Raw genomic sequence first — 16,572 nt, 5'->3', positions numbered from 1 at the left:
TTCTCCCAAATGTGGCAGGCTCAGTGCTAGAGCACTTACTTCGATACCCACACAAGTAAATTTGTGATCAACAATATCGTGTCCCTGGGATTTCACACACATTCTCATTCCACCAAATTTTCCATCATCACTCACTTGTCTTACCCCTTACTTTTAGCCTGAAGTTCAAAAAAAAAAAAAAATGGGGTGTTAAACTGAATGATTTCATTTTTTCTTATTCTTATTCTCTCTGTAATAAAGTAAAAAAAAAAAAATCATTCCATCGTATCACCAGTATTCATTTAAAAAAATAAATAAATAAAATAAGAAATTAAAGAAACAAATACATAAAAAGTGATAAAAGTAGTTAAAAAGAGAGAAACGAATAGGATTTTAAACAAAATACAACATTTATTATTGGCATAAAAATACATAAATGGAAAGCTATATAAATGGAGAAATTGAATAAATTAATAGAATAAATATTCATAACTTTCATAGGCAACAAATTGAACATGAGAAAATGACAAATACAAGATGGATATAAATTGAATATTGTAAAATAGAAAATGAAGAAAACAGTTGTTTTTCTTTAATCAAAAAAAAACTCAAAGCTTTCCTCTCGTAAATTATAAATATTTACTGATGTGACTTCCTTCAAGAACCGCCACTAAAACATGTTCGATTTCGACGTGTTAAATATTTCAAAAACTATCATCGTTGTGAACAAGAATTTCCACATGAGTCAAGTGTGTGCGAAACTTGTCCCAAGAAATGGTTTTGACTGACGACCGAAAACTCTCGCCAAGTGGAAATTTGTGAAAACGTTTTGGGATTGTGTAAAAATGATTCTCACTCTTTGGGTAATGTTATCATGGGTGACATTCCAATACGACGCCAAAACAAAGAGGCAAATGCTAAATGGCACACGTCGACGTCGCACAACACTATGCTCATTGTGTTTTCTGACATTAGGCGGATCGTTCACCATGAGTTTGTGTCTCCGGACACAAGTCTAAATTTCACGTACAAGTCCTCAACAGACTGAGTGAGAGCAAGGATTCAGCGGTGATTGGATACTTTATCATGACAATGCGCCAGCCCACACTGTCCTGGGCGTGACCAATTACCTGGCCAAATCTAACGTGGCAATTCTGCCATCCTACAGTCCGGACTTGGCTCCCTCAGGCTTCTTTTTGTTTCCCCGTTCGAAATCCTCCCTGAAAGGACATCGTTACAGAACAATTGACGTGGTGAAAGCAGCTTTTGAAATGGCTTTAAACGCATTGCCAACACAGACCTTCCAGGATGCCTTTGCTGATTGGAAATCACGCTGCCAAAGATGGATCGACGCAAGAGGGCAATAGATTGAATAATGCTAATCCACATTATGTAAATAAATGTGGTGACATTACTTTCCGGACAGACCTTGACCATCTTGCAGAAAGAATGTCACTTGCACCATGAATGAGGCTTCATGTAGAACTCGAACCCATGACCCACCAAGATGAGAGAGAAGAACTATGGTTGAATTTGATTTAGGTGTGCCGATCCCAACTGTACTGCAATGCTGGGCCGACACGTGGTGAGGGTGTGGCAAGCCACAACCACCTCACCTCAGTCCAAAAATCAGTTTAATATTCTGGACCCACAATGTGGGTCGTATCAGATATTAAGCTGATAAGAACAGATACTACACTTTGATCTTAGCCAAAAGGCCGAGAAGCGATGACGAGAGCACGCGGTTTTCCGGTTTATATTATCAATGTTTCAACAGCTGAGGTGAGAGTTAGTGGTGTTAGACACCTTTCATTCAATCCAAAATAGATATGGCCCAAATAAATGTAAATCTTAGACGCTGCTATTTGGTTCCAATAAGTGCGTTCAATTTCATGCTTGTGTAATTTGCGGTTCTATCTAGATTTGAAATTGCACTACTAGCATATATTTAAGAAGTCCCTATACATACAAAGCTGCTAAGCAACCCATCCGCCATGTTGGTGCCATTCACAACATCCAGTATATATTGCATGAAATCGGAAAATTACATTTATTAAAGCAATCTCAATGTTTCATCAGCTTTTCATGGATTATTTCCCAATCATTCCATTGTTAAATGTTATTGTTTTCGTATTGTAAACAGCCAGAAAATTGTTGCATAGCAATAGTGCGCTCACAGATAGAACAGTTTCGGTTTGCGTTACACAGTTGGAAATAGGCATCAAATATCTTCAAGAAAGCACAACCAACTACATATACGTACATTTGAAAACATAAATAGCTGTAAACTATACCATAATCATTTTATTCCTCTCTGTTGTGCCGATGTTCAAGACGTAAAACAAGAAGAAATGCCAACAGATGGCAGTAGATTGCTCACTGATGGTAGTAACCGAGTGCAGGCAGGTAATTTCTCGTCATCATATAAAAATGTTTCTATTTTCTGTGTTTTCTATTTCCTAGTGACTTTTCTGCCTACATTAAAATGAGTACTAGTGCAGACAACACATCTATGTTTGTGGTATAATTGTAACCTCTCACTGTCGATTCGTTGACGCAGTTTGATTGGGCAAATGACTTGGATTTCATCAGCATACTTACCTGGCGTAGGGGCTACCGTGATCAGCAAGGCGGTTCCCCCGGGGTGAGATCCTTCCATTGCACTTCGGTTGGGTTGACCCCCGCGAATACCCCAAACGTGGGTATCTCGGGCGCGTAATTTTTGTTAGTCGGGACTGCGTTCGCGCTGTCCCGGAATAAAACAATTCAAACATAGACACTAGTTGGGAAGCTCAGTGGTAGAGTGCCAACTACTACTGCGATGGTTTCGGTTTGTAGTTGTGAGTGTTCTCAGACTTTCATAATCATCCGTCTTGTGTAGCCTTTAAACTGTGCCGTGCGTGTAAAACTGAAACATTTCCCACTCTCACTTCTTACAGATATATATCCTGATTCATACGGAAACTACAAAACGTGATATATCCAAGCAGTCCATCTATCCAAGTACTAACACTGCTTCACTTTGGTGATCCAACGAGGACTAGTATTCTCAACGTAGCATGGCCCTTCGCTACATGTTACTTCATTTTCTCCCAAATGTGGCAGGCTCAGTGCTAGAGCACTTACTTCGATACCCACACAAGTAAATTTGTGATCAACAATATCGTGTCCCTGGGATTTCACACACATTCTCATTCCACCAAATTTTCCATCATCACTCACTTGTCTTACCCCTTACTTTTAGCCTGAAGTTCAAAAAAAAAAAAAAATGGGGTGTTAAACTGAATGATTTCATTTTTTCTTCTTCTTATTCTCTCTGTAATAAAGTAAAAAAAAAAAAAAATCATTCCATCGTATCACCAGTATTCATTTAAAAAAATAAATAAATAAAATAAGAAATTAAAGAAACAAATACATAAAAAGTGATAAAAGTAGTTAAAAAGAGAGAAACGAATAGGATTTTAAACAAAATACAACATTTATTATTGGCATAAAAATACATAAATGGAAAGCTATATAAATGGAGAAATTGAATAAATTAATAGAATAAATATTCATAACTTTCATAGGCAACAAATTGAACATGAGAAAATGACAAATACAAGATGGATATAAATTGAATATTGTAAAATAGAAAATGAAGAAAACAGTTGTTTTTCTTTAATCAAAAAAAAACTCAAAGCTTTCCTCTCGTAAATTATAAATATTTACTGATGTGACTTCCTTCAAGAACCGCCACTAAAACATGTTCGATTTCGACGTGTTAAATATTTCAAAAACTATCATCGTTGTGAACAAGAATTTCCACATGAGTCAAGTGTGTGCGAAACTTGTCCCAAGAAATGGTTTTGACTGACGACCGAAAACTCTCGCCAAGTGGAAATTTGTGAAAACGTTTTGGGATTGTGTAAAAATGATTCTCACTCTTTGGGTAATGTTATCATGGGTGACATTCCAATACGACGCCAAAACAAAGAGGCAAATGCTAAATGGCACACGTCGACGTCGCACAACACTATGCTCATTGTGTTTTCTGACATTAGGCGGATCGTTCACCATGAGTTTGTGTCTCCGGACACAAGTCTAAATTTCACGTACAAGTCCTCAACAGACTGAGTGAGAGCAAGGATTCAGCGGTGATTGGATACTTTATCATGACAATGCGCCAGCCCACACTGTCCTGGGCGTGACCAATTACCTGGCCAAATCTAACGTGGCAATTCTGCCATCCTACAGTCCGGACTTGGCTCCCTCAGGCTTCTTTTTGTTTCCCCGTTCGAAATCCTCCCTGAAAGGACATCGTTACAGAACAATTGACGTGGTGAAAGCAGCTTTTGAAATGGCTTTAAACGCATTGCCAACACAGACCTTCCAGGATGCCTTTGCTGATTGGAAATCACGCTGCCAAAGATGGATCGACGCAAGAGGGCAATAGATTGAATAATGCTAATCCACATTATGTAAATAAATGTGGTGACATTACTTTCCGGACAGACCTTGACCATCTTGCAGAAAGAATGTCACTTGCACCATGAATGAGGCTTCATGTAGAACTCGAACCCATGACCCACCAAGATGAGAGAGAAGAACTATGGTTGAATTTGATTTAGGTGTGCCGATCCCAACTGTACTGCAATGCTGGGCCGACACGTGGTGAGGGTGTGGCAAGCCACAACCACCTCACCTCAGTCCAAAAATCAGTTTAATATTCTGGACCCACAATGTGGGTCGTATCAGATATTAAGCTGATAAGAACAGAGTCAATCGTAATAATTTTTTAATTTTATGTATTATTATATAGGATAGATTCCTATCGTCAGTAACTTTAAAAACTTCACCCTTGTTGGGTTGACGTCATTTTATCTTTAAAATACAAGTTGTAGTTTACCTACCTGTCTTAACTTAAAATTATAGGATTTTCTCCTTTGTCATTGCTCATATATATATATATTTTCTTTTCTTTATTTCATTTTATTCCTTTATATTTATATTAATGCGTAGGTACCTTGTCGTTTTCATATGTTCCTATCAGCCTAATAAAAGACAGAAACATTAGTTTCTGTAATAAAACCCTGTACCATTCATTCCAATATGGATTAGATGGAGTCTGAAAGTACAAAAATAAGAATAGAAGATGCACAGTCCATATTATTAAGATTTATATACATATACATAAGTGAAGTTAAGTTAAAATTTTGTCAAAATTTAAAATCAGATTTTGCTATCACTTGCCCAGATCCCTTTTATTTTGTTTTCTTTCTAGTATTGTTTCACACCAGTTATGTGTTCAATATATATATCTCTTGTCCAGCGTATCACGTCAGAAACACATAACTTTTTCATTAGTTGCCCGTATTTCTTTGAGCATATTTTCTTTAGTAGCCCATCATTCTCTGGATCCCAGGATCCCAGTGAGCCCACAATGATCGGGAAGGTTTTAACCTCCGGATACTTCTCCGAAAGTCTTCTACAAAGTTGTTCATATTTTGTTATCTTCTCTTCCCTAGCTCTCTGGAATGCTTGATATCTGTTATCAAACGGTATGGTGACGTCAATTAGGAATGCAGACTGGTTATTTGCTATTATTAGGTCTGGCCTTTGGTTTATATCCTGCACTATTCTCTGATTTTCCCCTATGATCTTGTATTTCAGAGAAGCTGCTTTCTTTAATCGGTCAACTATAATGTTATGTCTCTTCTGCATTGCTTCTGCATATCTCATGCAATGGTTGACCACATGAGGCAGTGTCTCATTTGGATACCCACATTTTCTACAATTTTTATTTTCGTTTTTATTGGATTTTTTAGCTCCATTTAGGGGGACCAGGTTTAGTCTAGCTCTGTGTATAAACCTCCAGTCTGCAAACCTCGTATACGCCCCATCCGTCAAGAAATGCGAGCTTACATGGGCCTTCTGGGCACATTCAATCGCTTTCCCCTGATCAGGATACTGGGCAAGCTCATCGCTTCTCTTCCTTTGTCTCACTGTTCTCAGTCTCTTCGATAAGTTATGTCTTTGTTTGGCATTTACCCTAAATTCCTCATTTATTATCACTTCAGGTTCATTTCCGTTAAATTCCCACCTACACTGCATTCTTGAGGAGGCTTTTCTTGCCTCAGACCACGTGGATTTGTAGTTGTTTGTTGTTTTTTGATACTCTTCATCCATTACCCCTGAGAGGAATTTCCCTTTGTCTAACTCATCTGCATCTTTCTTTAATCTTTCACCCACTGTTTTCTTTAGATCTTCTTCTGCCATTCTCCGTATTTTTTCATCTGCTGATGTTAACAGCTTGTAGGCATTATCGATCAGGGCGATGTCTGAGTCTTCAGCTGACATCGGGATTCCGCATTGTCCTCTCCTCCTCAAGCCATACAGGTAGTGGTTGGAACTTTCTTGCGGGAGGTTAAGGGTTCTCTTATATTCCGGTCTCAGTATATCGTCTAGTTTTTTCCATTCCGTCTTCTTAAAAGTATTCATTCTGTATAAAAATTGGAGGGAGGGATAGAAAAAGGTCCTCATTGCATCAAGTCTCTGCCATGGAGCTAATTTTGATGTTAATATCCTCTTGCCTTTATTTATTATGTTTAACATGTTTTCTTTATTTGATGCAATGTTGAACCCAACGGGCTTCCCCAGAAATTTTGTTTCATCCCCTTCTCTTAGCTTTTCTAATTCCTCATTTCTTATCCTTATTTCCATGTCCCTGCATCCAGCCGGCTTGCTACCTGATATTCTTAATGTGCAGCACTTTCCAGGGTTGATGTTTAGTTTTATCTTATCTAGTTCTTCTACTACTGATGTCACCCTGTTTTGTAAGTCATCGGGGTCACTACCCAAGATGGTCAGGTCATCCGCAAAGGCCAGGATTCTATGCTCTGTATTTCCCATTTCAACTTTCCTTATTATCGGGTCTAATGCTAGGACGAATAGCAGGCCACTCAGTGGACACCCCTGTCTTACTCCAGCTTTTATTTCGATTTTATTCGTAGGGCCTTCTGATGTTATTATTCTCGTTGCGGATCCCTTATATATGTCCTGAATGATTTTAATTAGTTTTTCACCTGCCCCCATTTTTCTTAGTGCCAGTACTATTGCCTCATGTGGTAATGAGCCGAAAGCATTTGAGCAATCAAGCTGGGCAATACATATTTCCTTCCTCTCCGCTCTTGCTTCTCTAATTATTTTCTCTAAGATATAATTGTGCTCAAATACGCCGTCAAATGGCATAAATCCTTTCTGTGCTTTAGATATCAACTCTTGTTCCAACATCCATTTCTTTAGTCTATTTGCCCAGCAGCCCATGTATAGCTTGGCTATGGTTCTTGATAATGCTATCGGCCTATAATTCTTTATGTCATTGAGGTCACCCTTTTTATATATTAAGATAGTAGTTGTTTCCTTCCATTCTACAGGAACTCTAGCATACTTAAAACATATGTTGAATATTGTTGCTAGTAGGGTGCCACTCGGGTCCAGTTGTTTCCAGTGATAGTAGGTTATTCTATCTTCTCCTGGCGCAGAATTTTCTGTCTTACTAAGTTTCCTTGTTACCTCCTCAGGAGTGAAGGGCCCTTGGTCTATCTCATCCTGGGCAGCGTCTATGTGGTCATACACACTAGGTTCAATGAATTTCTCCTCATAGATTTCTCTAAAATAACCTTCAGTATTCTCCTTGGGTACCGGACATCTTGGGGAGTTGTCATCCAGAATCAGCCTAATTGCCCTACGCCTGTTTCTTTTATATAATTGTTGAATGAATTTAGGGTCATCTTTATCTTGGTCTTCCACTCTGCCCCTTACTTCACCACCCTTCCTTGGTTTCAGTTTTAGCAGCTCAGATGCTCTTACTGTTAATTCGTTTAATGTCTGGGAGAATTCATCCCATCTTTCTTCTGACTCTTGAGCTCCTAATATTATTTTTAGTTTCGGGTGGAACTCTTTGTGGAGGCCGCTTTCATCATTTTGGTCTATTAAAGGTTGTTTATTATTGTTGAGTGGATCACCCTCATGGTCACTAGTAGTAGCAATATCGTCCTCACCTTCTATTATCTCGATATTTGTTATTTCGCTTTGAGATACCTCATTCCCCTCATCATCATCTTCATCTCCTCCTGCTTCGTCTGATAGGTCATCTGTCCCTTCCATCTCTCGGTACTCACTTATATTTTCAATATCCATAATTTTACTCTCATTATGTGCATTTATTGTATTTTCCTCTTGGGATTCTAAGGTCTGGATTTCGTTATAGATTCTTTCCTGATCAACCATCTTATTAATATCTCTGTCCTCTCTATTTCCTACTAGGCGGATTTCTATTCCATCATTTCTTTTATCCCTCCACTCATTTGGGGTGGCCCAATTATGGACCAACGCAGTTGTTACTATTTCGTTCCCATTTTGCAGTGGGGAGTGGTCTATTATTTCTCCCTCTTCCATTTCTGCACATTTCATCGTTTCATGTAAACTCCTTTCAATTTCGTGCCTGCTCAGTGCAAGGAGTGAGTCTATTTGGGACTCATCCTCCTGCTCTTCCGCTAATATTTTGTCTACGAGAGATTCAAACAGTTCATCCGTCGTCTCATTTTCCTGGTGGTATACAGATTCGACCCTTATGTCCATTTCCTCAAATTTTTCGTTCTGCCTATTTTCATCCTCCCGACACATTTCGTTTTCATCATCAGCGAATCCACATTGCTCGTTATTCTCATTTTCATTTTGCGTTACCGTATCAGCCTGTGTCCTATCAATTGTAACAATTTTATCCCCTCTCCTCCTTTTCCTGGTTTCGGGTTCAGGTATAGTGACATTCTCTTGTCTATTTCGGACATCCCTTGCTTTATGCCAATTATAATGATTTCGCAGGGCTCTCGTACCTGGGAAAGTTTCCCCACATTGTTCACATTTAAACGCGAATACTTCAGGTTGATCGTCTTCCGGGTACTCCTCTGCAGGTGCCTCGCAGGTATGCCCTGACGGTCTCCTCCCCAATTCAGTATTACATCTACCACATATGTTAGTGGTGTTAGTAATCTTAATGTTATGATCCCGTAGTAGATGCCGCTCCACTGAGGCTCTCGCAGACGTCCAAGTTTTAGACTTGAACGCCGCTCTACAACCTCTTTCAGTGCAATTAAAGTGGTCGGGGGGCGGAAATCTTACTATGAGCGTGCTATCGCTCCTTTCTAGGGGAGGGATACGCCTTCTATTCCTTTCCATAATGTATATCAGACATCAATTCGCACAGGGGAGTTGTCTACTGTGATAGGTATTCAGTCTAGCTATCATTTTCTCTCAACCTAGGCTGTTAGGAGTCATAAATTATGTATATATCAGTTTCCTAAATCTAAACAGGCTTGGGATACGCCTTCTCACTGATTGTGTGTATAACGTCCGTCTATCGATTACTTTCACGGTCAGATTCGCTAGTCAGTTGGCGAAGCACACCTAAAGTTCAGTATGGGGGTGTCATCAATTTCTCCTGCGTAAGCAGTAGCTGATTACCTCAGCCCACCTGCAATACGCCAGGATCTAGAGGCCTCCAAGACCTATCAAGACCGACACCGACCAACGAGTGTGCATATCTCAACTGCAATACCCAACTATCAATTACTCTCCCAATCGATCAATTTACAAGTCGCAACTAGAGTTCACTACGGGATGCCATTAATTTTCCGCGCAAGCAGTAGCTGATTACCTCAAAGGGTTGCGAGCCCTCGATCTATTTATCTATCTGCGTTCACCAGTTTATCTCGCCCAAGCAGTAGCAGCTCGAAAGCGCCCACCTGCAATGGGGGAGAAACTAGGGGGATCCCTGACACCTATCGCGACCGACACCGACCACCCCCCCGGCCAATTTAAACACGTGTGGCTCGGACCTGTAGCCGATGTCGGCGCTTTAAGAGCACCATCCACACTCATAGACCCCCCAGATGAATAAGTCTCACTATGTGAGAATATTTGCCAAAAGACCAAGATCAAAATGTTTAGAGATGATTAAGCTGATAAGAACAGATACTACACTTTGATCTTAGCCAAAAGGCCGAGAAGCGATGACGAGAGCACGCGGTTTTCCGGTTTATATTATCAATGTTTCAACAGCTGGGGTGAGAGTTAGTGGTGTTAGACACCTTTCATTCAATCCAAAATAGATATGGCCCAAATAAATGTAAATCTTAGACGCTGCTATTTGGTTCCAATAAGTGCGTTCAATTTCATGCTTGTGTAATTTGCGGTTCTATCTAGATTTGAAATTGCACTACTAGCATATATTTAAGAAGTCCCTATACATACAAAGCTGCTAAGCAACCCATCCGCCATGTTGGTGCCATTCACAACATCCAGTATATATTGCATGAAATCGGAAAATTACATTTATTAAAGCAATCTCAATGTTTCATCAGCTTTTCATGGATTATTTCCCAATCATTCCATTGTTAAATGTTATTGTTTTCGTATTGTAAACAGCCAGAAAATTGTTGCATAGCAATAGTGCGCTCACAGATAGAACAGTTTCGGTTTGCGTTACACAGTTGGAAATAGGCATCAAATATCTTCAAGAAAGCACAACCAACTACATATACGTACATTTGAAAACATAAATAGCTGTAAACTATACCATAATCATTTTATTCCTCTCTGTTGTGCCGATGTTCAAGACGTAAAACAAGAAGAAATGCCAACAGATGGCAGTAGATTGCTCACTGATGGTAGTAACCGAGTGCAGGCAGGTAATTTCTCGTCATCATATAAAAATGTTTCTATTTTCTGTGTTTTCTATTTCCTAGTGACTTTTCTGCCTACATTAAAATGAGTACTAGTGCAGACAACACATCTATGTTTGTGGTATAATTGTAACCTCTCACTGTCGATTCGTTGACGCAGTTTGATTGGGCAAATGACTTGGATTTCATCAGCATACTTACCTGGCGTAGGGGCTACCGTGATCAGCAAGGCGGTTCCCCCGGGGTGAGATCCTTCCATTGCACTTCGGTTGGGTTGACCCCCGCGAATACCCCAAACGTGGGTATCTCGGGCGCGTAATTTTTGTTAGTCGGGACTGCGTTCGCGCTGTCCCGGAATAAAACAATTCAAACATAGACACTAGTTGGGAAGCTCAGTGGTAGAGTGCCAACTACTACTGCGATGGTTTCGGTTTGTAGTTGTGAGTGTTCTCAGACTTTCATAATCATCCGTCTTGTGTAGCCTTTAAACTGTGCCGTGCGTGTAAAACTGAAACATTTCCCACTCTCACTTCTTACAGATATATATCCTGATTCATACGGAAACTACAAAACGTGATATATCCAAGCAGTCCATCTATCCAAGTACTAACACTGCTTCACTTTGGTGATCCAACGAGGACTAGTATTCTCAACGTAGCATGGCCCTTCGCTACATGTTACTTCATTTTCTCCCAAATGTGGCAGGCTCAGTGCTAGAGCACTTACTTCGATACCCACACAAGTAAATTTGTGATCAACAATATCGTGTCCCTGGGATTTCACACACATTCTCATTCCACCAAATTTTCCATCATCACTCACTTGTCTTACCCCTTACTTTTAGCCTGAAGTTCAAAAAAAAAAAAAAATGGGGTGTTAAACTGAATGATTTCATTTTTTCTTCTTCTTATTCTCTCTGTAATAAAGTAAAAAAAAAAAAAAATCATTCCATCGTATCACCAGTATTCATTTAAAAAAATAAATAAATAAAATAAGAAATTAAAGAAACAAATACATAAAAAGTGATAAAAGTAGTTAAAAAGAGAGAAACGAATAGGATTTTAAACAAAATACAACATTTATTATTGGCATAAAAATACATAAATGGAAAGCTATATAAATGGAGAAATTGAATAAATTAATAGAATAAATATTCATAACTTTCATAGGCAACAAATTGAACATGAGAAAATGACAAATACAAGATGGATATAAATTGAATATTGTAAAATAGAAAATGAAGAAAACAGTTGTTTTTCTTTAATCAAAAAAAAACTCAAAGCTTTCCTCTCGTAAATTATAAATATTTACTGATGTGACTTCCTTCAAGAACCGCCACTAAAACATGTTCGATTTCGACGTGTTAAATATTTCAAAAACTATCATCGTTGTGAACAAGAATTTCCACATGAGTCAAGTGTGTGCGAAACTTGTCCCAAGAAATGGTTTTGACTGACGACCGAAAACTCTCGCCAAGTGGAAATTTGTGAAAACGTTTTGGGATTGTGTAAAAATGATTCTCACTCTTTGGGTAATGTTATCATGGGTGACATTCCAATACGACGCCAAAACAAAGAGGCAAATGCTAAATGGCACACGTCGACGTCGCACAACACTATGCTCATTGTGTTTTCTGACATTAGGCGGATCGTTCACCATGAGTTTGTGTCTCCGGACACAAGTCTAAATTTCACGTACAAGTCCTCAACAGACTGAGTGAGAGCAAGGATTCAGCGGTGATTGGATACTTTATCATGACAATGCGCCAGCCCACACTGTCCTGGGCGTGACCAATTACCTGGCCAAATCTAACGTGGCAATTCTGCCATCCTACAGTCCGGACTTGGCTCCCTCAGGCTTCTTTTTGTTTCCCCGTTCGAAATCCTCCCTGAAAGGACATCGTTACAGAACAATTGACGTGGTGAAAGCAGCTTTTGAAATGGCTTTAAACGCATTGCCAACACAGACCTTCCAGGATGCCTTTGCTGATTGGAAATCACGCTGCCAAAGATGGATCGACGCAAGAGGGCAATAGATTGAATAATGCTAATCCACATTATGTAAATAAATGTGGTGACATTACTTTCCGGACAGACCTTGACCATCTTGCAGAAAGAATGTCACTTGCACCATGAATGAGGCTTCATGTAGAACTCGAACCCATGACCCACCAAGATGAGAGAGAAGAACTATGGTTGAATTTGATTTAGGTGTGCCGATCCCAACTGTACTGCAATGCTGGGCCGACACGTGGTGAGGGTGTGGCAAGCCACAACCACCTCACCTCAGTCCAAAAATCAGTTTAATATTCTGGACCCACAATGTGGGTCGTATCAGATATTAAGCTGATAAGAACAGAGTCAATCGTAATAATTTTTTAATTTTATGTATTATTATATAGGATAGATTCCTATCGTCAGTAACTTTAAAAACTTCACCCTTGTTGGGTTGACGTCATTTTATCTTTAAAATACAAGTTGTAGTTTACCTACCTGTCTTAACTTAAAATTATAGGATTTTCTCCTTTGTCATTGCTCATATATATATATATTTTCTTTTCTTTATTTCATTTTATTCCTTTATATTTATATTAATGCGTAGGTACCTTGTCGTTTTCATATGTTCCTATCAGCCTAATAAAAGACAGAAACATTAGTTTCTGTAATAAAACCCTGTACCATTCATTCCAATATGGATTAGATGGAGTCTGAAAGTACAAAAATAAGAATAGAAGATGCACAGTCCATATTATTAAGATTTATATACATATACATAAGTGAAGTTAAGTTAAAATTTTGTCAAAATTTAAAATCAGATTTTGCTATCACTTGCCCAGATCCCTTTTATTTTGTTTTCTTTCTAGTATTGTTTCACACCAGTTATGTGTTCAATATATATATCTCTTGTCCAGCGTATCACGTCAGAAACACATAACTTTTTCATTAGTTGCCCGTATTTCTTTGAGCATATTTTCTTTAGTAGCCCATCATTCTCTGGATCCCAGGATCCCAGTGAGCCCACAATGATCGGGAAGGTTTTAACCTCCGGATACTTCTCCGAAAGTCTTCTACAAAGTTGTTCATATTTTGTTATCTTCTCTTCCCTAGCTCTCTGGAATGCTTGATATCTGTTATCAAACGGTATGGTGACGTCAATTAGGAATGCAGACTGGTTATTTGCTATTATTAGGTCTGGCCTTTGGTTTATATCCTGCACTATTCTCTGATTTTCCCCTATGATCTTGTATTTCAGAGAAGCTGCTTTCTTTAATCGGTCAACTATAATGTTATGTCTCTTCTGCATTGCTTCTGCATATCTCATGCAATGGTTGACCACATGAGGCAGTGTCTCATTTGGATACCCACATTTTCTACAATTTTTATTTTCGTTTTTATTGGATTTTTTAGCTCCATTTAGGGGGACCAGGTTTAGTCTAGCTCTGTGTATAAACCTCCAGTCTGCAAACCTCGTATACGCCCCATCCGTCAAGAAATGCGAGCTTACATGGGCCTTCTGGGCACATTCAATCGCTTTCCCCTGATCAGGATACTGGGCAAGCTCATCGCTTCTCTTCCTTTGTCTCACTGTTCTCAGTCTCTTCGATAAGTTATGTCTTTGTTTGGCATTTACCCTAAATTCCTCATTTATTATCACTTCAGGTTCATTTCCGTTAAATTCCCACCTACACTGCATTCTTGAGGAGGCTTTTCTTGCCTCAGACCACGTGGATTTGTAGTTGTTTGTTGTTTTTTGATACTCTTCATCCATTACCCCTGAGAGGAATTTCCCTTTGTCTAACTCATCTGCATCTTTCTTTAATCTTTCACCCACTGTTTTCTTTAGATCTTCTTCTGCCATTCTCCGTATTTTTTCATCTGCTGATGTTAACAGCTTGTAGGCATTATCGATCAGGGCGATGTCTGAGTCTTCAGCTGACATCGGGATTCCGCATTGTCCTCTCCTCCTCAAGCCATACAGGTAGTGGTTGGAACTTTCTTGCGGGAGGTTAAGGGTTCTCTTATATTCCGGTCTCAGTATATCGTCTAGTTTTTTCCATTCCGTCTTCTTAAAAGTATTCATTCTGTATAAAAATTGGAGGGAGGGATAGAAAAAGGTCCTCATTGCATCAAGTCTCTGCCATGGAGCTAATTTTGATGTTAATATCCTCTTGCCTTTATTTATTATGTTTAACATGTTTTCTTTATTTGATGCAATGTTGAACCCAACGGGCTTCCCCAGAAATTTTGTTTCATCCCCTTCTCTTAGCTTTTCTAATTCCTCATTTCTTATCCTTATTTCCATGTCCCTGCATCCAGCCGGCTTGCTACCTGATATTCTTAATGTGCAGCACTTTCCAGGGTTGATGTTTAGTTTTATCTTATCTAGTTCTTCTACTACTGATGTCACCCTGTTTTGTAAGTCATCGGGGTCACTACCCAAGATGGTCAGGTCATCCGCAAAGGCCAGGATTCTATGCTCTGTATTTCCCATTTCAACTTTCCTTATTATCGGGTCTAATGCTAGGACGAATAGCAGGCCACTCAGTGGACACCCCTGTCTTACTCCAGCTTTTATTTCGATTTTATTCGTAGGGCCTTCTGATGTTATTATTCTCGTTGCGGATCCCTTATATATGTCCTGAATGATTTTAATTAGTTTTTCACCTGCCCCCATTTTTCTTAGTGCCAGTACTATTGCCTCATGTGGTAATGAGCCGAAAGCATTTGAGCAATCAAGCTGGGCAATACATATTTCCTTCCTCTCCGCTCTTGCTTCTCTAATTATTTTCTCTAAGATATAATTGTGCTCAAATACGCCGTCAAATGGCATAAATCCTTTCTGTGCTTTAGATATCAACTCTTGTTCCAACATCCATTTCTTTAGTCTATTTGCCCAGCAGCCCATGTATAGCTTGGCTATGGTTCTTGATAATGCTATCGGCCTATAATTCTTTATGTCATTGAGGTCACCCTTTTTATATATTAAGATAGTAGTTGTTTCCTTCCATTCTACAGGAACTCTAGCATACTTAAAACATATGTTGAATATTGTTGCTAGTAGGGTGCCACTCGGGTCCAGTTGTTTCCAGTGATAGTAGGTTATTCTATCTTCTCCTGGCGCAGAATTTTCTGTCTTACTAAGTTTCCTTGTTACCTCCTCAGGAGTGAAGGGCCCTTGGTCTATCTCATCCTGGGCAGCGTCTATGTGGTCATACACACTAGGTTCAATGAATTTCTCCTCATAGATTTCTCTAAAATAACCTTCAGTATTCTCCTTGGGTACCGGACATCTTGGGGAGTTGTCATCCAGAATCAGCCTAATTGCCCTACGCCTGTTTCTTTTATATAATTGTTGAATGAATTTAGGGTCATCTTTATCTTGGTCTTCCACTCTGCCCCTTACTTCACCACCCTTCCTTGGTTTCAGTTTTAGCAGCTCAGATGCTCTTACTGTTAATTCGTTTAATGTCTGGGAGAATTCATCCCATCTTTCTTCTGACTCTTGAGCTCCTAATATTATTTTTAGTTTCGGGTGGAACTCTTTGTGGAGGCCGCTTTCATCATTTTGGTCTATTAAAGGTTGTTTATTATTGTTGAGTGGATCACCCTCATGGTCACTAGTAGTAGCAATATCGTCCTCACCTTCTATTATCTCGATATTTGTTATTTCGCTTTGAGATACCTCATTCCCCTCATCATCATCTTCATCTCCTCCTGCTTCGTCTGATAGGTCATCTGTCCCTTCCATCTCTCGGTACTCACTTATATTTTCAATATCCATAATTTTACTCTCATTATGTGCATTTATTGTATTTTCCTCTTGGGATTCTAAGGTCTGGATTTCGTTATAGATTCTTTCCTGATCAACC

The 16,572-nt window shown here is 39.2% G+C and overlaps 3 non-coding genes and 3 pseudogenes across 3 annotated transcripts; 2 read left to right on the top strand and 4 right to left on the bottom strand.

Moving 5' to 3' along the window:
* Positions 1–1,516: 1,516 nt before the first annotated feature.
* Positions 1,517–1,709, bottom strand: LOC145676971 (U2 spliceosomal RNA). Its single transcript, XR_014129565.1, has one exon. It is a non-coding gene; the product is annotated as a U2 spliceosomal RNA (small nuclear RNA).
* An 863-nt stretch (positions 1,710–2,572) lies between these two features.
* Positions 2,573–2,734, top strand: LOC145676948 (U1 spliceosomal RNA). Its single transcript, XR_014129543.1, has one exon. It is a non-coding gene; the product is annotated as a U1 spliceosomal RNA (small nuclear RNA).
* A 1,850-nt stretch (positions 2,735–4,584) lies between these two features.
* Positions 4,585–4,766, bottom strand: LOC145676924 (U2 spliceosomal RNA; annotated as a pseudogene).
* Positions 4,767–9,910: 5,144 nt separating this feature from the next.
* On the bottom strand, positions 9,911–10,033 carry LOC145676927 (U2 spliceosomal RNA; annotated as a pseudogene).
* Positions 10,034–10,896: 863 nt separating this feature from the next.
* Positions 10,897–11,058, top strand: LOC145676947 (U1 spliceosomal RNA). The gene has a single exon (XR_014129542.1). It is a non-coding gene; the product is annotated as a U1 spliceosomal RNA (small nuclear RNA).
* Positions 11,059–12,908: 1,850 nt separating this feature from the next.
* Positions 12,909–13,090, bottom strand: LOC145676923 (U2 spliceosomal RNA; annotated as a pseudogene).
* Positions 13,091–16,572: the final 3,482 nt, after the last annotated feature.

This window comes from Thermobia domestica, unplaced genomic scaffold, assembly GCF_964235325.1.
Source record: "Thermobia domestica unplaced genomic scaffold, izTheDome1.hap1.1 HAP1_SCAFFOLD_490, whole genome shotgun sequence".
NCBI lineage: Eukaryota > Metazoa > Arthropoda > Insecta > Zygentoma > Lepismatidae > Thermobia > Thermobia domestica.
Note: the sequence above shows the minus strand (reverse complement) of the source record. Positions and strands in the feature narration are given on the sequence as shown.